This window comes from Doryrhamphus excisus, linkage group LG8 (genome assembly GCF_037039965.1).
Source record: "Doryrhamphus excisus strain RoL-2023G ecotype Guam linkage group LG8, RoL_Dexc_Guam_v1.1, whole genome shotgun sequence".
In the NCBI taxonomy this organism is placed as follows: Eukaryota; Metazoa; Chordata; class Actinopteri; order Syngnathiformes; family Syngnathidae; genus Doryrhamphus; species Doryrhamphus excisus.
In genome coordinates, this window is record NC_136364.1 from 17196773 (window position 1) to 17221030 (window position 24258).

Here is a 24258-nt window from a genome sequence, read left to right on the forward strand (position 1 = left end):
ACACACACACACACACACACACGGCTGCAGCACAGCACTCTTATTTAAACTGATGTGAGTGCTGTCACGACATCCGACTAGTCCTATTTGTTCCTCAGAAGCCTTGGCGTGAGAGAGCTGGGTCACCCCACTGGCTCTCATGCAAATCCATTCAGTACACACACACACACACACACACACACACACTTAATAGTCCTGCAGATAAGCAAAAAGACAGGGAGACACGCAGGCAGGCAGTCAAGAAGGCAGCCATGTAGAGAGCCATGAAAACCTGTCAGCAGTCAGGCAAGTCAAGCAAAGACGAATCAACCGGGGACATGAAAACACATTTTTATTTAAAAAGTATACATTAAAATAATGGAATATGAATAGAAAAAAAAACCAACCACAGCTGTAATCGTCATCCATTGTAACCTTTCATTGACCCGTCCTTAACCATAATTGTCTTATGCTTATTGGCAGGTTGTGCAAATGTTCAGCCAGTGATAACGGACCAAAGTCCAGCTTGCTCTAACAAGATGACCAGATCAGTATGTCAGTAAGTAAGTTAGTTACTTACATACGCTACTTTTTCTTCTCTGTCTGTTTGCTTCAGACATTATTTATGTCATGTGGCCATATATTAAAAAATTCGCTACAATAGGATGTCCACACAATCGCTTTTGATTTCTTCCATTTCATTAGACAAGGCATTTTCTTGATGGAAATAATAGTAATAATAGTCTGTTCCAGGGTCAAACTGTTGCCAAACTGTCACCATTTAACTGAATTAATGTATATAAGCTATTCAGGTTCATTCATTAATTTATTTTCTACCGCTTCCTCATGATCGTGATTAATCACATTACATTAATCACATAGTTAACTCATGATTAATCACATTTAATCGCACCTTGTATTGCTTTTATTTTCAAATTATTGGTGGTCTCTTTCTCACCAAGCATCTTGCTGATGGTCTTGTAGCCTATTTTTTTTACATTCTGTCTCTTTCTGTTAATCATTCATTCATTCATTTTCTACCGCTAATCCTCATGAGGATCGTGGGGGTGCTGGAGCCTATCCCAGCTGTCTTTGTCTTTCATGTGGCTCTATATTAAGAAATTCTCTACAATGGGATATCCACACAATCGCTTTTGATTTCTTCCATTTCATTAGACAAGGCATTTTCTTGAAGGAAATAATAATAATAATAGTCTGTTCCAGGGTCAAACTGTTGCCAAAGTGTCACTATTTAACTGGATTAATGTATATAAGCTATTCAAGTTCATTCATTCATTCATTTTCTACCGCTTCCTCATGATCGTGATTAATCACATTTGCTTCATAGTTAACTCATGATTAATCGCATTTAATCGCACCTATTGCTTCTATTTTTAAATTATTGGTGTGTCTTTCTCACCAAGCATCTTGCTGATGGTCTTGTAGCCTATTTTTTTTACATTCCGCTTTTCCTCACGAGGGTCGCGAGGGTGCTGGAGCCTATCCCAGCTGTCTTCAGACGAGAGGCAGGGTACACCCTGGACTGGTCGCCAGCCAATCACAGGGCACATATAGACAAACAACCATTCACACTCACATTCATACCTATGGACAATTTGGAGTCGCCAATTAACCTAGCATGTTTTTTGTAATGTGGGAGGAAACCGGAGTACCCGGAGAAAACCCACGCATGCACGAGGAGAACATGCAAACTCTACACAGAGATGGCCGATTGTGGGATTGAACCCGGGTTTTCTAGCTGTGAGGACTGTGCGCTAACCACTCAGAACCATATTTTCTTCAATTTTTCAACTGCTTTTAAAATTGTTATCAGGAATGTATCGCCATCCATCACTGTGTGAAGATTACTTTCATGACCACTGTTATTTTTGATCATTTTTTAATACAGAACACAACATCTGTCATTCACTAGAATATCACAGATGGGCTAAGACCTTTTCAAAACATGATTACAATCCAATGCAACATGTTTTTGCAGGATTTATTATAAATTACAGTTATTTTGTTTTCATGTTTTTTTTCACATTGTTTTGCTTCAAGTGTAGTACTGAGGACTTGCTGTTTTTCTGCAGTGAATACAGGTTTGATTCCCTGACAGTGACAGCTATTGCTGGATAAATGTGAAGAGGGTTGCGTCAGGAAGGGTATCCTACTAAGCCAAACAAATCATTGAGTGCTGTTGTAACCCTTAATGGGAGATGCGTTATACAGGGTCAGGCAAAATGATCTGACACATTTGGAGGTTAAATAAAAGGCAAATACAGTAAAGAAACAAAAGTGTTTTTATTAAAAAAAAACTGCAGCCTAGCCCAGCTGACTTAATGCCGGAGTACGTGGTGAAAATGCAACCGCCAAATGCATTATGAGATATTGTTGTATATTCGTAGATACCTTTTGAATGTTAAGCTGCTGTGTGATGATTTTAGCTTTCTATCTAAGATGACACCGTGAGACTTCCTGCAATTTCTGACAGGTTGACAAGCTTGTCGCTGTACCAGGTCAAGCAAAATGATCTGACACATTTGGAGGTTAAATAAAAGGAAAATAAAGTAAACTAACAAAAAAGTATTTTATTTTTAAAAAGTACATATAATGCCATTTTGCTTTGTTTCTTTATAATGCTATTGTTTTTCGTTTCTTTTTCAGTTGCAGCGTTCCGTTTGCACTTCAATCTTGGTAGACATGATCCCGTACCAGCGGGAAACACCATGGATGGTGGATGAGTGGTTAGCACGCAGGCCTCACAGCTAGGAGACCCGAGTTTCAATTCCACCTTTGGCCATCTCTGTGTGGAGTTTGCATGTTCTCCCCAAGCATGTGTGGGTTTTCTCCGGGTACTCCGGTTTCCTCCCACATTCCAAAAACATGCTAGGTTAATTGGTAGGTAATTCATAGGTATGAATGTGAGTGTGAATGGTTGTTTGTCTATATGTGCCCTGTGATTGGTTGGCCACCATTCCAGTGTGTAAGCGGTAGAAAATGAATGTAGAAAATGTTATTTCCATATGGAACCATGAGAATGATTTGTTTGAGCACATTCACATTAATTTAACCACTTGTTATCCTGGTAGTCAGCTTAGATAGGCTCCAACATACCCCTAGCAAGGATAAGCGGCATAGAAAATGGATGGGTTATCATATTTTTTTGTACAGTTTGTTTTTTATCCAACATTTCTATCCCTCGATTGTTTAAAATTCCAAACAAACGGAAGTGGCCTTGTGTGCTGCAATGCCTTATGTTTGACCTTCAGAACTTCCAGTATTTCAGAAATGTTTTCACAAGTCACATTGTGAAGTTCTAACAAAGAAGGACTGATCTAAACAGCCTTGAGAGACATCCACTAAGTGGCTCGCTAAGCAGGATCAAAGACACACACACACACACACACACACACACATACACACAATGACATAATATAACAGGAAGTCTAAGGCACACAAACTACTGAGCAAAGTTGGGTTTTGGACTCAGACAATGCAGATGACCAAATGCATTACGTGACTAAAATAGGAATATTTGTTTGTTTGTACAGTCTATGCTAAAGTCAACCTGCGTGATTCGTCCCACACAGCCGAGCCCAAATATGTCAAGCGTGACAATATTAGTCATTTCATGCCAAAAAAAAAAAAAAAGAATAGTGGGTCAAATTTACCCCCCCCCCATCATAAATCCATGCATGCACACATAGACACACAGACACTTTTCCCTGTCACCCCCCTCCTCCTTCTCCACGCTCACTCACTCTGTCCCTCCCTCACACACACACACACACACACACACACGCAAGCATGCTTCATTATACACTTGCCCACACAGCATAGCGTGCCGGAAACAGACTCAATAGATGCCAAGCTCCCAGTCCCTGCAGTCTCGATGCCCCTAAAACACTGAATGCACCTTCCCAAATTAGGTTAATTTGTTTTAGCAATACATACTCCTCAAAACAAAACACAATATATATATTGTCACAAATTATTGTTATTCAAAAGCTAATCAAATCATTATTATAAAGTTTAAATATTACTTTGTGGCTGAGATTGACCTTCCCATTTGAGGGGCATTTGAGGCACTAATACAGTTTCCAAGAGGGCAAGAGAGACAAAAGAGGAGAGTTCAGAGAAAGGTCCGGTCTTCCCTTTACCCTTTTCACCATAGCAGGCTGTGAGGTCTGATTGTTGTCTCTTGCCTGACTGCAGCATTTCACCCCCCCCTCTGTCACGTTCACCAGTCTCTTTCTCCTGCGGGGGAAGATAAACAAGCACGGAAGGTAGACTAGACTGGAGTGGGTGTGTGCAATGTGCATCGCAGTCTGCACGATTCATTGACGGCTCCATAAATAGCACGACATGCAAAGCAAATGAAATCATTTCAAATCTCTCCTTTTCTCACGCTATTCCGTTACAAAAGGTGACATTAACCCAGATTTATACACAGGTTCGGTTTGGTCAGCCACAAAGAATTGAGGGCATTGATATCACAAAAAAAAAAAGGGCCAGGAAAAAGAATCTGTCTAAGGACATTTATAATTTTTCTAATGCAATGCTATGATTGGCCCTCTAAAAACGCCCTGCAGGAATGTCTGGCCGTAATTCCGCATTACTTCTAAGACAATACATTAAATGCACACCACTCAAACAAAACATGCACTAGGAGCAACACGTGCAAGCAGACAATAAAACTGATTTATACAAATAAAAACATTTAATAAAAATTTGCAAAAAATACTTCATTGCAGATGAAGAATTCTATTTTTTAAGTCTTAATTACAAAAGTCAGGCATAAACTTAAAATAAAAATAAAAAAATTCTGGGTTATTTAGGCCTGGTGCTGAAATGCTGCGATACTGAAATATCGATACTTACGATACCAGATTTTCATGTTTTAAAATGGATTCCATCCATCATCTCTATATGCCACTCCTCACTAGGGAGCCTATTAAATTTAAAATTGATTCTCACATCAAAATACGTATTCTTTTGATACTTCACGTCATTCATTCATTTTCTAACTGTCCTCATGCGTGAGGCTGGGTACACCCTGGACTGGTTGCCAATCACAGAGCACATATAGACAAACAACCATTCACACTCACATTCATACCTATGGACAATTTGGAGTAGCTAATTAACCTAGCATGTTTTTGGAATGTGGGAGGAAACCGGAATACCCGGAGAAAACCCACACATTCAGGGGGAAAACATGTAAACTCCACACGGAGATAGCCGAGGGTGGAATTGAAGCTTGCTGTGAGGCCTAAGCGCTAACCACTCATCCACCGTGCAGCCTGATACGTCACTTATTTGAGTTATTCATTATTACTTATTTGAGTCATCTATGTATCTTTAAAATATCGGGTTTGAACATACATCCATGTGTTCTAATTCGATCCGGAAGTAGAAACCGGACAGTCCAAAGTTTCTCAAAAAAAAGGCTATTTCAAGATGCCTCTTAATGGTAAGTAGCTTTAGCATTTTAGCATTAGATTTTCTACAGCATTGATATCGTTTATTGTGGCCACTAATGTGGTGGGAAACGGCTATTAGCAACCACGCCACATTTATGCACACTCTATAATGCTACACAGACAAGAAATTTGGCTCTAAGACAAAATAAACACAGTTAGGACACTGATAAACTGTTACTTACTGCTTGCTGCTCTCACTCTTCCACATGACCAAGTAACGTTGGAAAGGCATTGGACTCGGACAAGTTTGTCGGCTAGTCCAACTGCATACAGGCCCATGTTGGCAAAACAGTCCAGTGTGAAATTCCGTAAAATGCATTTATTTTGCTTGGGGAATCTGGAACTCCAACCACTTGTGCCAGGTGGTGGCGTCTTTAGGAATTGTAAACAAATGCGGCATTGCTAGCTAAGTAAACAGAGTAGCAGAGCTTGTAGGAGGGCAGAGAGCTTATCTGGCTTACAGCCATGCCCATATAAGGAAGCCAGCCCTTGTGTGACATCACAAAGGGGCAGTTTTACCACTACTTTTGAAACTGAGCGTTTTCAGTCATTCCAAATTCATTCAGAGCTCACTTCCAAATGCGTAAACCTAATTATTTGAAACTTTGGCATCGTTTAACATGATAATACAACATTCTATTCATCATTTATAGGTCAGAAAAGTGGAAAAAACATAGTAGGTCCCTTTAAACTAAATTTAAAGTATAGTTTAATTCGCATGTGCAGCAGGACCTGGTTGTAGTTTACAGCAGGCATTGGATTTAGATGCTAGCCCTCTAGCAATTTTAGGGTATGTCGAAGTTATAGTCTTAACGTAATCTCGAGTTGTTGAAGCCAAATGTTTAGGGTTTTTTTTGCATCTTAAATGGAATGGAATGGCCTTTATTGTCATTATACAAGATGTACAACAGAATTGGAGAGCTTCTCCTTTCAGTGCAGTAGTCAAGTTTAAAAAACAAAAAAAGTATATAAAGTAGAGTAAAAAAACAATTTAACAAGATATATACAAGATATATACAAGATATCCAAAATATACACACAGTATTGCGCAGGAGCATATGCAGGAGCAGATATATTAATTTTAGTGCAATGATCAATAGTGCAAATAATGACTGGTGTGTACAGATGAGTAAAGTCACATATGATTGTATTGTAATGGGTTGTTAAATAAATAATATCATAAATAAATATCATAAATTATAAATAAATATGATTGATAAAGGTCGCCTTTGTGCTCAAATGCTGAATTGTGCGTGAGTGTTTGTTTCCTGTCACGACTCGGGTATGCGCCTGTGCGGAATAGATGAGTTCATAAACAGCTTGCCATCTCTCACATTAGACTGATTAATAGTTCAATCAGGGCTAAAACGGACAAAATGTCACAGGGGGATAGTTGTCATGCACAATCAGGCCTTTTATATCCGTGCCCATCTAAAGGGGATAGGCCTGCTCAACGTTGTCACGAGGCGTTACTAATTTATCTGTGCTGTGAGAACCACTGATTGAGGCGCTCTGCTCTACTGTTTTAAATGCAGAGCCTCAAGACAGTAGGGGGGGCATTCAGGCTATTAGCGTGCGTGAGCTTGAAGCCTGCTTTTTGATTGGGCGAGCTTAGTATTTCTACTCTTGTGTGTGTGAGTACTAAAACGCACATTCTTGTTTACATGCGACTGACGAAAATCTTTAATATCAACTAAAACCTTGCCATGTTTTGCATGACATCTTAGAACATAGTCTTGTTATCGTTGTGTGTGTGTGTGTGTGTGTGTTGATCTCCTGCGTGTCGTCTCAGTCTATTTCCCGGCTGATGGCCTGTGAGGGCATTTGATGTCTAGCATGCACCCGTGCAACGGGAGGACCATCTGATAGGAGTGACCGCTGGCCCCAAGTTAGCCAGAGGTATTTAATCTGGGGTCAAGTGTTGGCTTGGCGTGATGCTTTCCCTTCGCTAACGGTGAGCTGATAGATAAATGCCCTGAAAGCGTGCACAGCCGCATACCGGACTGAAGCTGGGTTAGGCTTGTATTACTGCTCTCCTCACACAACCTCCGTCATCCACTACTGACTCACTCGCATGTATGCGCAATAACATGACACCTTCCAGCGATAAACCACGACTAATAGGCGTCTATTAATTGGCCGCAGCCTCCAGAAATAAGTTCATTGTATCAGTCTAGTTGGCACGTTATCGCGGTATGATCACCGCTTCATAACAAATAACCGCAATATGCTGTCTATAGGCTTAATCCATAAGCTTTACTGATTCATGTATCGAATAGTGTGTGATCAAATGAGTTTAATATGGTGCACATCACGCAAAGGGATTTACCCCTACATTAATCTCTCAAGCTACTAGCTATTAATCAGTTTATCACCCACTTTAAATCCTGAAAGTTCACTTGATAATTTTAGGCTAATAAGACGGCAGACACGGTATCGCCGAATCAGTAGAATTGGTATTCTGTCATTGATCGATAATCCTTAGAGGTTTGAGGTTTGGTTGGGAATTATCTTGATAAAGCAGTGGAGCAACACTCTTTGTTGATCTTTATTTTGAAATAATAGCAAAACCGACAAGGTCATCCTTTAATGCTGACATTAGCCACGTTTACATGAGGAGTTTTTCTCTTTCCGAAAGCAATGGTATACATGGAAAGGAATATTCCAATCGCGTGTCTACATGCGCCGCTATAATCAACCAGAATAGTCAATGAGGCATGTGCAGTAAAGCGTAAACACCAACATCACGTGATACCGACTTCCTCAAGTTTTTTTTTCACTTGTTGGAATAACTCCGTATTGCCAGTTTTTCGTTCATCCAGTCTTGAAATTTTGTTTGAATCAAAAACAAACTCTCAAAAGTTTTCTGTGTGGGTTATTGTGTGTAGCTGCTCTATAGGAGTCCACAACTCAATACAAAGGGTGTGAAAACACATCAGGGTTTTTGCCTCACAGGCTGCATTAATTTAACAGACTCTATATTCATTCATTCATTCATTCATTCATTTTCTACCGCTTATCCTCACGAGGGTCGCGGGGGGTGCTGGACTGGTCGCCAGCCAATCACAGGGCACATATAGACAAACTCACATTCATACCTATGGACAATTTGGAGTCGCCAATTAACCTAGCATGTTTTTGGAATGTGGGAGGAAACCGGAGTACCCGGAGAAAACCCACGCATGCACGGGGATAACATGAAAACTCCACACAGAGATGGCCGAGGGTGGAATTGAACCCTGGTCTCCTAGCTGTGAGGTCTGCGCACTAACCACTCGACAACCATGCATCCCAGACTATATATTTTACATATAATTCTAACAGTCCATCTGGAATTATTGTATCTGTAAAAGTATCATGCAACCTATATGTGTCCCTTTTTTCAGGAGTAATTTGTAAACAACAGACCACATCAAATAACCAAATTGATTTAAAAAAAAGTTACCTAAACCATCAAAAGGTTGGCATAAGCCATGATGCCAGGTTGTATGTTAAGTTTCAATGAAATACCTTGGAAAGAATGGGTGGGCCGTATGTAAACACATGGCGGACTGGATGTGGCCCCCGGGCCGTACTTTGACCACCCCTGAAACACATTGATGTTCAGACTTGTCTGCACCCGGAATCACTGTTACCATTGATCACCATCAGCATTAGTAATGGCAGCACCGGTTCTGCTCGGAGCAGGTGCTCTACTACAGTACACCACTGCAACCACAGCCAGTAGATTAGATAAAACAGTGACATGAGCGGCCTCGATGTGGTTGCAATAAGTGTTACCGCATTTGGTCTTGTCATGGAAATTTGAAGCTTAGAAATTGCCACTGACCTCAGTGTTGTGCTTTTAATGTGGATTTTGTCCACTAATGTAGAGTTTTAGGACTAAAATCCAACATCTATCAGAATGTTTGCTTGTTGCAGTCACAAGCACAATCTGATGTGTTGTCATTCTCCTTGTGCCCCTCAATGGTTTCCATCATCGCTATTTCTGCTTCTTTTCTCTCCTTGTTTCCAGGAGACAAGGAGAATTGTGTGGAGGCACAGCGGGAGACGAAGGAGGGGGATAATGATGCTTCCTCGCTTCTCTCCCATCCACCCACTACCTGATGAAATAAAAGAGGTAGGCATTAATTAAAAGACATGTTTGAGAAATCTCCTTTTTGTTGTATATGCTCTGTTATGATAAAAGACCTTGTAAATCTTTTTCCAGCAGACACATCCATCCATTCATAGCGGCTACCTTTCAAAGCAACAATTGCGAGGCACAATTACATAGATGGGCCTATTGAATGTGTTTCAGTATATTTTCACTATTATGCTCCACTGATACAAAATGCAATAAGACAAGGCGTCAAGGTTTATATGTTCTCCGTTTTAAGATAAAGCACGCAGGAAGCAATGATGCTGTGTGTTGATTTATATCATCGTCAATGTAGAGTGGCAAGCCTATGTTCCCATATGATGTGCCATATGCTGTGAATATGAATTAGCTCTGCTGTTTATGTCTCTTGTATCTCACAGGAAGGGCAAGAGCTTCCCCAGGAGAGATATACTATACTGTACCTAAAAGGAAAGCAGCTCCACAGCCAATAATGCAGTATTTGAAATGAAAAGGTTTATTATACTATGGTATGAATAAAATGTACAAAGTAATACCCAAGTAATATATTCACAGTATCAATTATGCATTCAGAATCACACAAAAACTAGAATGATAACAGTGTTATGAAGGAAGGTTTTCTGTTTTAATTTGCATGAATGTCTGTTCAGTAAAATAGAGAATGTCAGCTGTAATGGCAATAAAAAAAATATTTGTAATATTAATGTGCTTACTTAGTATTAAGTAGTACATTTTGTATATTGTTTTTATTATATACATTGAATAATGACACCTTATTCACATTTACTTAAGTTGGATCAGTACAAAGTAAAATCTACTAAGAAGTTCATATACAACGGGCGAGTGGTTAGTGCGCAGACCTCACGGCTGGGAGACCAGGGTTCGATTCCACCCGCGGCCATCTCTGTGTGGAGTTTGCATGTTCTCCCCGTGCATGCGTGGGTTTTCTCCGGGTACTCCGGTTTCCTCCCACATTCCAAAAACATGCTAGGTTAATTGGCGACTCCAAATTGTCCATAGGTATGAATGTGAGTGTGAATGGTTGTTTGTCTATATGTGCCCTGTGATTGGCTGGCCACCAGTCCAGGGTGTACCCCGCCCGAAGACAGCTGGGATAGGCTCCAGTACCCCCCGCGACCCTTGTGAGGAAAAGCGGTAGAAAATGAATGAAGGATGAATTTGAATTCCTTTGGGCTGCATAGTGGACGAGTGGTTAGTACACTGTCCTCACAGCTAGGAAACCCAGGTTTGATTCCACTCCATCTCTGTGTGGAGTTTGCATGTTCTTCCCGTGCATGCGTGGGTTTTCTCCGGGTACTCCGGTTTCCTCCCACATTCCAAAAACATGCTAGGTTAATTGGCGACTCCAAATTGTCCATAGGTATGAATGTGAGTGTGAATGGTTGTTTGTCTATATGTGCCCTGTGATTGGCTGGCCACCACTCCAGGGTCAGGATAAGCGGTAGAAAATGAATGAATGAATTCCTTTGTTGTGTCATGATTTTAGCGTTCTTTGTAAGATGACACCATAAAGTCTGTTACATTGAGTAATGACCTCCTGTGACCTCTGATGGTTAAACAAGCTCATCAAAAAAAATTAAAAAAAAAACAAGCTCCTCGAGACCTCCCATGCTACTCGTGACTGATTCCCGCAAAAGAAAAAGCTACACAGTTTTACACGATTAGTTAGTAACATAAATTTGTTTGTTTGTTCCCCATGTTTCTCCAATGAATTTGTTGTGAGTTTGAATGGATTAATTGGTCTTACTCATGCTAAGTTAAATCTGAGTCATTTTTGTGCTCAAACGCTTCTTGCTTTCTCTCTCTCCTACTTCCACTCTCCATTTCCCCCCTAGTTATTTGTGGAATTTCTCATCCCGTCCCGTTGATGGATGGTGAACAATGCAATACACCCCGTGGTGTTGTTCTATGTTGTTCATTTCATGCCCATGCAGACATCAGTCCCCCCTCCGCTCCCGAAGGATCTTGCAAAAACACACACACAGTCCACTCCTGCATTCATCTATTTGTGTGTATCGCATCTGCCAAGTCAGATGGAAATCAACTTTATTCATTGATTGTTGCGATGAACATCTTTTTTTTGTGCCATGTTCTGTTTGCAATGCATCACATGGGGTGTGCGATCATCACACATAGCAAAGGACCCCCGGTTATCTCTGTCCTCAACTTGGATTCCTATAGATCCGTGAAATAGAGGATGTTCTGGGCTTAACCTCCTGCTGAGAATACTCCAACGTCATTTATAGAAGGAGGCTTAGGGCAGCTGGGCCTGGGTTGGGGTGAGTGGAAAACAAACAACAACAGAGCCAGTGTACGATGTGAGTGCAAAGCTGCAGGCAGTGCTGTGTGTACTCGTCGGTGTGGGAGGCAAATCGGAGGCGGAGTACTAACAGTCCCATTTAAATGCTGTTAATGCCAGCGTACTGGGAGAGCACTGACTCCAATGTTTAGTGGTAGGCTCCTGAGGCATAGTTATACTTAACGCTGCATCCAGTCGGCTGCACGGTGGGCGAGTGGTTGGCAAGCAGGCCACACAGCTAGGAGACCCGAGTTTGATTCCACGCTCTGTGTGGAGTTTGCATGTTCTAATATTATATTCCAAATTGTCCATAAGTATGAAGGTCCAGTCCAGGGTGTACCCCGGCCCGAAGATGAAGATCCAGTCCAGGGTGTACCCCGCCCCGAAGACTGGGATAGGCTCCAGCACCCCCCAGCGACCCTCGTGACAATAAGCGGTAGAAAATTAATGAATGAATAAACTGCATCCAGTCATAAAATCAAACATGATATGTCTGACACAATAGAGTGAAAAAAAGTTCTCCCATCCCGTGTGGAAGTGGTAATTTTTATCTTTTTAGATTTTGAAGAAATTCATTAGAGGCACACTATTTAGCTTGCTAGCTTGCTTGAGGATGCCCCCACAGGTTCTCAATTGGTTTCAGGTCTGGAAACATGGTCACTCAATTAGCTTCACTTTCAGCTTTTTTGGTAAAGAACCTGTTATCTTGGAGGTGTATTTATTCTCATTGGCTTAGTGGAAAATTACAATGTGGCACAGTTGTGAATGGAGGGGATCATATCCATATGCTTCCCCCAATGAACCACAGCTCCCAAATACAAGCACTACTCATGCAGCCCTAGATAGTAAAAAAATAATTGCTCAGAGGTTACGTTTATTAACTTTATTAAGTTCGCCAATTGTGTGTGATACAGGTATGTCTCGGTACATAAAGTATCGATATTTGTGCTTCCGCCTTGTGTTTGTGTAGGCGGCATGGTGATGGCTGCATCAATAGGTTATGTTTATTACAATAAAACTGTTCATATTTTACTCGTGATTTGATCTTGTAAAGTTATCCATGCATCTATTCAATTCTTTCTCGCTTTGTTTTATTGTAGCGCTAATCAAACAGCAATTTTTATATGACTCACAGTTGCATTGGAACACAAAGTACACACAAGCTGTTCTTCCACCAATGCTATTGTTTGTTAATTGTATGAGGTTTTTTTCACTTTCTGCCTCACAAATTCAAAACAAGGGGATTTTGTTGCTTTTTTACTCGTCAAAGAATAGTCAAGTTTAATATGTTCTCTCTGTGCTGGTGTGGTGTTCCAGTCAAAAAAGTAGCCGAAGGATTAGTTTTCAGCAGCACAGCAGCGGTCAGAGAACACCGAAGGCTTTTTAATGCAGCGTCTGAGCACCTCTTGTTCTGCACGAGGTGCTGATGCTTACCCATTGTCTTGTCAAGTGTCACAGCCGTAGAGGAGTTCGAAACACGGAGTGCAACAGAACAGGACGTTCACCTCCAGCAGAGAGGTAAGCACAGAAGGGGCGAGACAGGGAAGAAACTTAAAAAAAAAAAAAAAAAAAAAAAAGACAAAAGGGGGCATTACTTCCTGCAGTGCTCTTGTGTTTTTTGACACAATGTAATGAGACAATACTTTGACTTTGGGAATGATTAGCAGGAAAAGTATACAAAAATGTCATACTGTGTGTATCAATGAATGATTTTCTGCACTGTGTTTACCTTCTTTAGTACATGTTGTGTACACACGCTTCCACTTCCACTTCATTTCTAATTTCTTACATTATTTAATGGAGGTGCTCAATTTTGTTTGGCAGTGCACCCACTTTCTTGTCTGTCTGGAAAGTAAAGTTGTTATTATATACACAGTTAATATTGCGGCAGGGACACAGAATTATTCAGGCGCCCTTTTCATTGTCTTACTGGCATTTACAAGCAAATGAGTCACACACAAGTCGGAGATGTATTCCAAATCGCCCACTTGTGAATGAACTTTTGTAAAACCTTGGTGAAAAAAGGGTTCCCACAAGTCTTGGAAAAACCATTGACCGGTTTTCCAGAAGTTGTCCTGGAAAATGACTGCCTTGTGAATGCAAAGGGGTGAATGTTGTAGCTGTAATTTCTGTGCAATATTAATACACAGCGCCCTTGTGTGAAATGAAATTTGCATTTCCACCTCGAGCGGTTTTGCAAAACCCAGTGCTTCCAGTTGTCTCTGTTGCTACATTTACCAACTTTTCAGACTCGGTTATGGATTTATAGTGCCTACAGACAAAAGTAGCAACTGTAAGATTAAAAAAAAAGGTTACCAGTATTGATCTGAATTATGGAAAAGTTCTGGAAAATAATAATTTCATTCATTCATTCATTCATTTTCTACCGCTTATCCTCACGAGGGTCGCGGGGGGTGTTGGAGCCTATCCCAGCTGTCTTCTTCGGGCGAGAGGCGGGGTACACCCTGGACTGGTGGCCAGCCAATCACAGGGCACATATAGACAAACAACCATTCACACTCACATTCATACCTATGGACAATTTGGAGTCGCCAATTAACCTAGCATGTTTTTGGAATGTGGGAGGAAACCGGAGTACCCAGAGAAAACCCACACATGCACGGGGAGAACATGCAAACTCCACACAGAGATGGCCGAGGGTGGAATTGAACCCTGGTCTCCTAGCTGTGAGGTCTGCGCGCTAACCACTCGATCACCGTGCAGCCCAATAATAATTTAGTAATTTAATTTAATAATAATAATGTATTTGATAATTATTATAAATAAATAATAATGTAATTATAATTTCAATGTATTAATTTAATTCAATAATAACAATAATAATGTATCTAATAATTATTATAAATAAATAATAATAATTTAATTTAATAATAATAATTTATTTAATAATTAAAAATAAATAATAATAGTTTAATTTAATAATTTAATTTAATAATAAAAATTAGTTATTAATAATAATAATTATTATTATTATAAATATATAATAATTTAATAATATTACAATTTAATAATTTAATAATAATGTGATAATTTCAGGGAAAGAGTTTGAACCTTGTGGAAGTCTTACTTTCTAGAGTGCTATTATGATGAAATTATATTGAAGTAATATGGAATGTATTTAATATCAAGTCACACAGTCACACCTTAACATACTGTGTGGAGTTTGCTAGCATGTACGCAATAGTACAGTATGTACTTTGCAACACCACTGAGTAGACTGAGTTGCATAATTGACAAATGGTTGTCGGCCTGGCAACTCTGTTTGCTCAGAGCGCTCTCTTAGTTAAAGTAGTCAGTGTACAGCTTGGAAAGGAGTATCGATCCATTGTTCTGTATAGTATTGTCCCTTGAGAAGACATACTGTGATTAAAAAAAAAACTCACTTTAAAGTCACATCTTCAGATTACAGGAAGGAGTCTGTATCTTGTTCCCCATGATTGTCCCACAATGAGGGTTCAAGCACTTTTGCTCCCCTCTTCCCTCCCTCCCTCCATTCATTTTTAATGGGAGCATGGCAAAGTCCTCCAGGAGAGACAGACCAGACGTCCCAGTGAGCTGCACTCGTTTTATTCTGTCATTTTACTCCCTCACTTCTCGCCTTCTTTAATAATAAATGCTTTCAAGCCAGACACACTCCTCCCTATTTTATGATCCTCCTCCCCAGTAAAGACCTCAGCCGGCCACTCAATCGTATCAAGTATAGCACATGTGTCTTTTTGACTCCAGTCACGAGGTAGCAGATATATTTGCGTCCATTTCCTGTGCTACATTTCCCCTGCCTGTTTTCATCCGATTTTCTTAAAAGTGGAGGAGGAGGAGAGGCAGATTAAGTGAAGAGGGGAGGGAGGGATGGAGGGACGGAGCGATGGATGTTTCATCAGGTGAATGCTGATTGCAGTAATGACTGCGAGGCTGCAGGGGGATTATTGTGCAATATTGGCACGGGTGTTGTCTGGGGCCTCCTTAAGTGACAATATTGCATTATAATCCACAGGTCATCACAAGGTCACTGGTGCATTTATCAAGCTGTCGGCTTACCGCATGCTGTGCCGTTTGTTTGTCAAAGATATGGAGCTAAACATCCCATAATACATATTGTTACAATACATAATGTCAATTGCATGAATTATGTTCTGACATTCTTAGCTAGCTCTTATTTATTTAAAATTCACATTTATGGTATCGGGCGGCACGGCAGGCAAGTGGTTAGCGCACAGCTAGGAGACCAGGGTTCAATTCCACCCTCGGCCATCTCTGTGTGGAGTTTGCATGTTCTCCCCGTGCATGCGTGGGTTTTCTCCGGGTACTCCGGTTTCCTCCCACATTCCAAAAACATGCTAGGTTAATTAGCGACTCCAAATTGTCCATAGGTATGAATGTGAGTGTGAATGGTTGTTTGTCTATATGTGCCCTGTGATTGGCTGGCCACCAGTCCAGGGTGTACCCTGCCTCTCGCCTGAAGACAGCTGGGATAGGCTCCAGCACCCAGCATGTGAGGAAAAGCGGTAGAAAATGAATGAATTTATGGTATCAGGGGCCGCACAGTGAGTGGTTAGAACGCAGGCGTCACAGCTAAGATACCTGGGTTTGATTCCCTGCTTGGTGTGGGTTTTCTTCGGGGACTTCGGTTTCCTCCCACATTCCATTAGGTTAATTGGCGACTCCAAATTCTCCATCGGTATGAAGATCCAGTCCAGGGTGTACCCCGCCTCTTGCCCGAAGACAGCTGGGATAAGCTCCAGCATCCCCCACAACCCTTGTGAGGATAAGCGGTAGAAAATGAATGAATGAATGAATGTTCTTACATTTTTAGCTAGCTCCTATTTATTTAAAGTTCACATTTATGGCATCCGGGGCCACACAATGAGTGGTTAGCAGGCCTCACAGCTAGAAGACCAGGGTTTGATTCCCTGCTCGGCGTGGGTTTTCTCCGGGGACTCCTGTTTCCTCACACATTTCATTAGGTTAATTAGTGACTCCAAATTCTCCATAGGTATCAAGGTCCAGTCCAGGGTGTAGCCCGCTATCTCTTGCCCAAAGACAGCTGGGATAGGCTCTAGCATCCCCATGACCTTCATGAGGATAAGTGGTAGAAAATGAATGATTGAATGAATGTTCTTACATTCTTAGCTAGCTCATATTTATTCAAAATTCACATTTATGGTATCAGGGTCCGCACGGTGAGTGGTTAGAACGCAGGCCTCACAGCTAGGAGACCAAGGTTTGATTCCCTGCTTGGCGTGGGTTTTTCTCTGGTTTCCTCCCACATTCAATTAGGTTAATTGGCGACTCCAAATTCTCCATAGGTATAAAGGTCCAGTCCGCCTGAAGACAGCTGGGATAGGCTCCAGCATCCCCCGCGACCCTCGTGAGGATAAATGGTAGAAAATGAATGAATGAATGAATGAATGAATGAATGAATGAATGAATGGTATCCGGAGAACCCACACAAGTAGATTTCTATATAAAGGCCAACCATTGGACCACCATTGTACTACCCTTAGGAACTTTTAATAAGCTTAATAAAGTTTCCTTGCCTAACTAACGTAACACACAATTAAAGACTGCTGGTGTATTTTTCTTGCATGTTCAAGAGCTTAAGTCAAATGAGCGCCGCTGTTAGTTACGCTTCACCGGCTGTCATCTAGTCAGACAGAATGACGCCTAATTCCACCTGGCTGCTGCTGCAAATGAAGGGTACAAAAGCAGGATCACTTCTAAAGAAGCGTATGGGCTCCTGCACAAATTGGGCAAAAAAAAAGAACATGTAGAGACAGGCAGGCACGCACAGTTGAGCCAGTGTTACCTCCTCTGGCCTCTCTTGGCTGACTGTGCCATGCCATGTCGTGCCGATCCGTGTGTTGTGATGCGTGCTCTAGTGGGGCTAACGGAAGCACATGTGTTGTCTGTTAACTCTGATTAATGTAACAGGCTCCTCCTTATCTCGCTGGCTCCTTTTCACTGGCTGCCCTGCTGTCCTGCCTTCACCCCTCCTGTCTGCAAACAGTCTGTGGTGCAAAGCTGAAACCCGACAGAGTTCTCATTAAAATTTGATATTGTGCTATGTATTTTTTTTTTATGTTATAGTATGTCTGATGGTGTATTTCAGCTTATGGGATGAGTACCATAGCCAGAAAATCCACTTAAGATGATTTTATTTTTATTTATTTCTCCTCTTCTGCTTGTTTACATAAATGTGATGATGATATGTTACAAATAAAGTTTTTTTTTACAGCAAAAAAACTTACCATGGTATGATACCCTGGTGACAACAACACTAGTGTCTATGGTCTACGCTCTTATTTTTTAATTTTATTTGGTATTCTTATTTTAAACACAGTTTTAAGTTACTTTAACTTTAACAGTCTTATAAACTTCTGTTCAATTTGTCAACAATTTCCATTTTTGGGAATATAATGTATCATGTATGATGCCAATTCGCCGTCTATTATTAGACGTATCACACATACAAAAAGAAGTAATATTGTTTTTTGTTTTTTTAAACTGGAAAAATAATATTACACCATAATATTCTAAGGAAAAAGTCAAACTATAAGAATAAAGTTGTTCTTTTAGAGCAGAGGTGTCCAACATATGGCCCCGAGGAATACACAATATTGTATAGGACAGAATATGATATTTTCACATTACTTTTTTTTTACGGTCTACATTCTTAAAAATAATAAATCTGGCCTTTAAAGCCTTGCAGGAGGTGAACAGAGGTTAATATTTGATTATCAACAGGCAAGTTTGACAGTGCTAGTAGTAGTAGTGCTAGCCTGTTGACCATGATAAAAGCAAGGCATAGACAACATTCGGCGGGACATATTTATATATTTTATGAATAAAAGTGTGTTTCATAAGTGTATCATTCATATTTAGAGCTTAAATCTGTATTGTGCTTTCATGCATGTAGCTTGTCATCATTTGTCATTGTGAGTAAACAACGGCAATTGAAGAGAGACTTTATAATCTTATAATTTCAGTCGCTTTTGATCCCAAATCAACATCAACATCAACATAGCGGGAGGGTTTCATGTGTCAAAACTTTTCTCGTAACATAACTGCTGCAAATAGCGGGGATCTTGTTTGTTGTCGTTTGTGCCGTGCTGTGCTCTGCCCTTTGTTTGGATGTGACGTGACGAGTGGCCAAGCGCTGTTCAAGACAGATGATTCTTTCCTACCCACTGCACTTTCCCTGCGTGAGATCTTGTGCAGGTTGACTCTGTTAGACCCACATTGATAGCATTTGCCACAGGCATCACATACTGTAGGACGCTTATACGAGTGTAGATTATCTTTTAGAAATCTTTAAAAAAAAATTAGTTCCACACTGAATGATCCTGATCAAACCCCCTCTGGTGCTTCACTCTTGCACTTCTGTCCCTTGTGACTATTACTGCCCCTCCCTTGTCGTCTCCAATATCATCATTTTGCACAGACACAAAGAACATAGGAATAAAAAATAATAATACAATCTAAAATAATGCATTAGGCTAAAAATAACCAATTACCTAAAAATGTCATATAATACTTCTCTACAAGAGAGGAGAAATATGATCTCAGGGAAGAACTACATTTGAAACACTTATATGCTAGGACTACGTTAAAAAGCCATAGCATTTCAGTATGTGGAATCAAACTATGGAATGGATTGAGTAAGGAACTCAAACAATGCACAACGATGAGCCAATTCAGGAAACAATACAAGCAGTTGATGTTTGCTAAATACAAGGATGAAGAGTCTTGAACCAGTCATGATGTGCTATATATATCACTATATTATATTACTATATTATATACTATATTATATTTATATATATATTACTAAATTATTATTACTATATTATTATGGTACCCATTATGTCATTGTATGGTCCTATCATCTCGTATCTCGGTACGTGACAAAAAATAAATCAAAAAAATTATAAAAAATTAATAAATATATAATATTATAAAATATAATAAAATTTAATAATTTTAATAATTTAATACTTAATTTTTAAAAATTAAATTATGAAAAAAATAAAAATAAATTAAATTATATTAGGAAAGCAGGAAGTGAACAAATGTAACAGCTACTGATTGTAAAAGTACCAGGGTAGGATTTAATAAGCTTTGCTTCTTCCTACTCCTTTTGGATATGTGGAACTGTGAACTGATTATGTGATGCATTCAATTGTAATCTGATGCATGTTCAAATGAAATAAAACCATTACCATTACCATTACAAGACATCATTCCCCGGTCAAAGAGCGCACACACAAACACTCGGCCTACACCCTCATATAACGTCTAGCTGCATATAGAAACACTCATGCTTGTCATGTGATGTGCCGTGGTGTCCGGATAAGTGGAATCTCAGCGTCGGCTCTCGCTACACTGAGCACCACAGGGGGTCTTCATGGTTGCAAAAATCAACAAAGCCGCTGTCACGAAGCGCCATCTCGATCACATGCACACAGGGCACACACATACATGCGCATCTAAGGCTGCACATGCGCCCTGGCATCCGAGCACACACCCACCACATGCAGATAGGCAAAAAAGGACAAAGGAAAAAAAAAAAAACAGAATAGCTCGTGCAGGCACGCAAAGTGACAAAAAACTTTCAGCTTTTGCCACGCAAAGGCAAGTGCACAGCTGTACAACAAAGAGGACACACTTGATCGTTCTCACACGCTGTCACAGTCCGAAAAGGAAAATAATTTAAGGAAATTAGAGGAGAAAACATGGATAAGTCCCTTAACGACTTAATCCCATCTTAAATGCTTGCGTGATCTATCGTGTCTGTGATTTCGCCGACAGGGAGCACAGGGATGAAGTGGCGACTAAGCAGATAGAGAGAAAGCATTTGATAGATTGAATCAGAGGGGGCGAGATTTTGAAAAGATCCAGGTATGATGTGAAGCTGCTCTCCTAAATCCCACTTCTAATACCTTTAATTCTCCTGGCACATTTAGTCGCACTTGCAAACAGATTTCATTAAACACTCAGTACACACTCATTGTACACACTTTTGCTGCACGAACGTTGTGAGTCACTTGCAGTCCGCACGCTTTGTCTCCTTTATTAAAAGCCTTGACCTTCAACTTATCTGATGGCTGCAATAGTACATAGATAAACAACAATTTCTGTTTATATTACGGAACTTGGCTAGACAGCTATAAACACTTGAGAGTAAAATATAAATAATGTGTGGGAAACAATGTGCCCCCATAACCTTGCTCTCAGAAAATACATCACAGATTTTTGCAAATGGACGTTTTAAAGGGAAAGACACAATAAATCTAACCAGAGTTTGATATTGATCATCCATGAGTGAAATTGGTTAGGACTATATACTAGGATACTAGGTATACTATATACTAGGACTGAATACTATCTGCCCCAATGGCTGGATGGGACCCAAAAAAACAAAAACAAAAAATAAAATTAAAATAAATAAAATTAAATAAAATTAAAATAAATAAAAAATAATAAATAAATAAATATTTTTGGCACCCGAAAATTGTTAATTCTTAAAAAAAATTTAAAACGTTTTTTTTTTAACATATTTTTCCAAAATAACATATCACTCATGAAACTTATCGGGTTTCACATGTTGAATGTGTGATTGACATGTCGCCATGGATACCACTTACTACTTATCAGTTGGCGTAGGTATACAATATACTAGGACTGAATACTATCTGCCCCAATGGCTGGACGGGACACAAAAAAACAAAAACAAAAGAATTAAATAAAATAAAAATAAATGAAGAATAATAAATTAAGAAATAAAGAAAATAAAGAAAGAAAGAAAGATAAGACAATTTTAAGAGCCCTTGACTGCCAAGGCACCCAAAAATTGGTAATTCTTAAAAAAAATTCAAAAAAATTTTTTTTAAACATATTTTTCCAAAATAACATATCACTCATGAAACTTATCGGATTCACATGTCGAATGTGTGATTGACATGTCGCCATGGATACCACTTACTACTTATCAGTTGGCGTAGGTATACAATATACTAGGACTGAATACTATCTGCCCCAATGGCTGGACGGGACACAAAAAAACAAAAACAAAAGAATTAAATAAAATAAAAATAAATGAAGAATAATAAATTAAGAAATAAAGAAAATAAATAAATAAATAAAGTTAAGACAATTCTAAGAGCCCTTGACTGCCAGGGCACCCAAAAATTGGTAATTCTTGAAAAAATTAAAAAAGAGGTGTTTTTAACATATTTTTCCAAAATAACATATCACTCATGAACACATGTTGAATGTGTGATTGACATGTCGCCATGGATACCACTTACTACTTATCAGATGGCATCCATGTGCGTGCGTTGTATACGATCGTGTGTCAGCGGCTGCACGCATGTTTGGTCAGTTTTTTTGGCGTGGAGCTTTACTGCACGGAAGACATGTTTGGGTGGGTGGAGTTGTGGGGTCGTTGAGGGAGGAGACTGTGTGAAGTGTATTCATGTGTGTGTGTGTGTGTGTGTGTGTGTGTGCATGTACAGTATGTGCTCATGACAGTGACCCACTTTGATGTTTTGATGAGCCAGATGGATCACGACATCTGTAGGCAAGGAGGCGGAGGTGGACGACGGCGAGGAGCAAGAGGACTAGACAAATCAGGGATGTGGACAAAGAGGGATGTGGAAAGATGATGTATGGACGACACGCAACAAAAAAATGTCAATAAAATCGTAAGTTTTGTTTGCAGAGTCGTACAACTCTTCCAGACATTTGTAGACACAGACGCACACAGACAAGTAAGTGAGTTACAAAGGCATCATGTAAATTAATTATGTTTTTTTTATATCCTCCAAGATACCAACCACCCACGGAATGCACCCTTTCCATGTCCCCTCATCTCAACCCGGACCCCCTTTTGCACCACTCTAACCCCCCCTCCTACAGTAAATGTCTCACATCAGGCGAGCAGTAATATGCATGTTTAATTGATGGAGTGCAGAGACATTGTGGCGATAACATGGATTCTGGAGCGGGTCCAAATGTGTGCACACATACACACACAATGAATGGTTGTTTGTATACATGTGCCATGTGATGATTAGAGACCAGTTACCAGGTCTAGGATAGGATAAGCTCTCGCTTCCCAGAACAGGATAAATGGTAGATAAAGGGTGAATGGATCATTTAATGATAGTTCTATGAGGTCAATGGCAGGTCAAAGTGTTTTTTTACCGTGTTTTTCCGCGGTCTAGTGGTTAGCGCACAGACCTCACAACTAGGAGGGTTCAATTCCACCCTCGGGCATCTCTGTGTGGAGTTTGCATGTTCTCCCCGTGCATGCGTGGGTTTTCTCCGGGTACATTCCAAAAACATGCTAGGTTAATTGGCGACTCCAAATTGTCCATAGGTATGAATGTGAGTGTGAATGGTTGTTTGTCTATATGTGCCCTGTGATTGGCTGGCGACCAGTCCAGAGTGTACCCCGCCTCTCTCGCCCAAAGACAGCTGGGATAGGCTCTAGCACCCCCGCGACCCTCGTGAGGAAAAAGCGGTAGAAAATGAATGAATGAATGATTCAATAAATGCAACCACTTCTCACGTCATCAGTTACTTTCTTATTATACCGGCTTTCAGTTACATGGATGTTTATCCCTTCAGCAGTCTTTGATCAAAAATCTTATCTTTCTTGAATATTGTTCACAAATCTGTTTAAATTCGTGTTAGTGAGCATTCGGCATTCATGATTCCTAATCTATCCACATCACACGTGTGACATATCAAGATGCCGAATTAGACAGCGTGATTATTGCACAATTGTGCCTTAGGCTGGACACAATTGTCAAGTTCTTTTAGTCTTAAGACCGCCTGCACTTGAAACGGCTGAGAAGATTGTAAAGGACGTTTTATCAACTCAACTCCGGCAGATTTTTTTGAATTTTTTTATTAGGACATTCAAGTTTAGAATCTTTACCTACCAAAATCGTCCAAGATCATCCACCTAGACAGATGCTTTTCCGTAAGCAAAGGACTTCAGCACAAACTATCAGAGACTAATCTCGGTGATCTCGACCTTGCCATAACCGACTTTGTAGAGGTGTTTTCTTCATGGAGGAATCACGTACTATATGGCGTCACCTTATATTGCAGCATGATAATTCCCTGGGTCTGCATATATGACAGCGTGTTCTTGTTATCCAGCAACTTTGCACGGCCATCAAGGACTGGACATGTCAAATCGCATTAGATACCGACTGACTTTTTCATTTGAGACTCTACTTACTCAATATTTGTTTCCTTGCTTGTGGCTCAACATTAACCACTCAACCACTGCGTTTTAAGTTGTGAGCAGAAGGTTCAAA

General features: G+C 40.1%; 1 long non-coding RNA gene across 1 annotated transcript; it reads left to right on the forward strand.

Moving 5' to 3' along the window:
- The first annotated feature begins 224 nt into the window (after window positions 1–224).
- On the forward strand, window positions 225–23064 carry LOC131134692 (uncharacterized). Its single transcript, XR_009131456.2, has 4 exons — window positions 225–285; window positions 463–538; window positions 9481–9585; window positions 22486–23064. It is a non-coding gene; the product is annotated as an uncharacterized LOC131134692 (long non-coding RNA).
- The last annotated feature ends 1194 nt before the right edge of the window (window positions 23065–24258 follow it).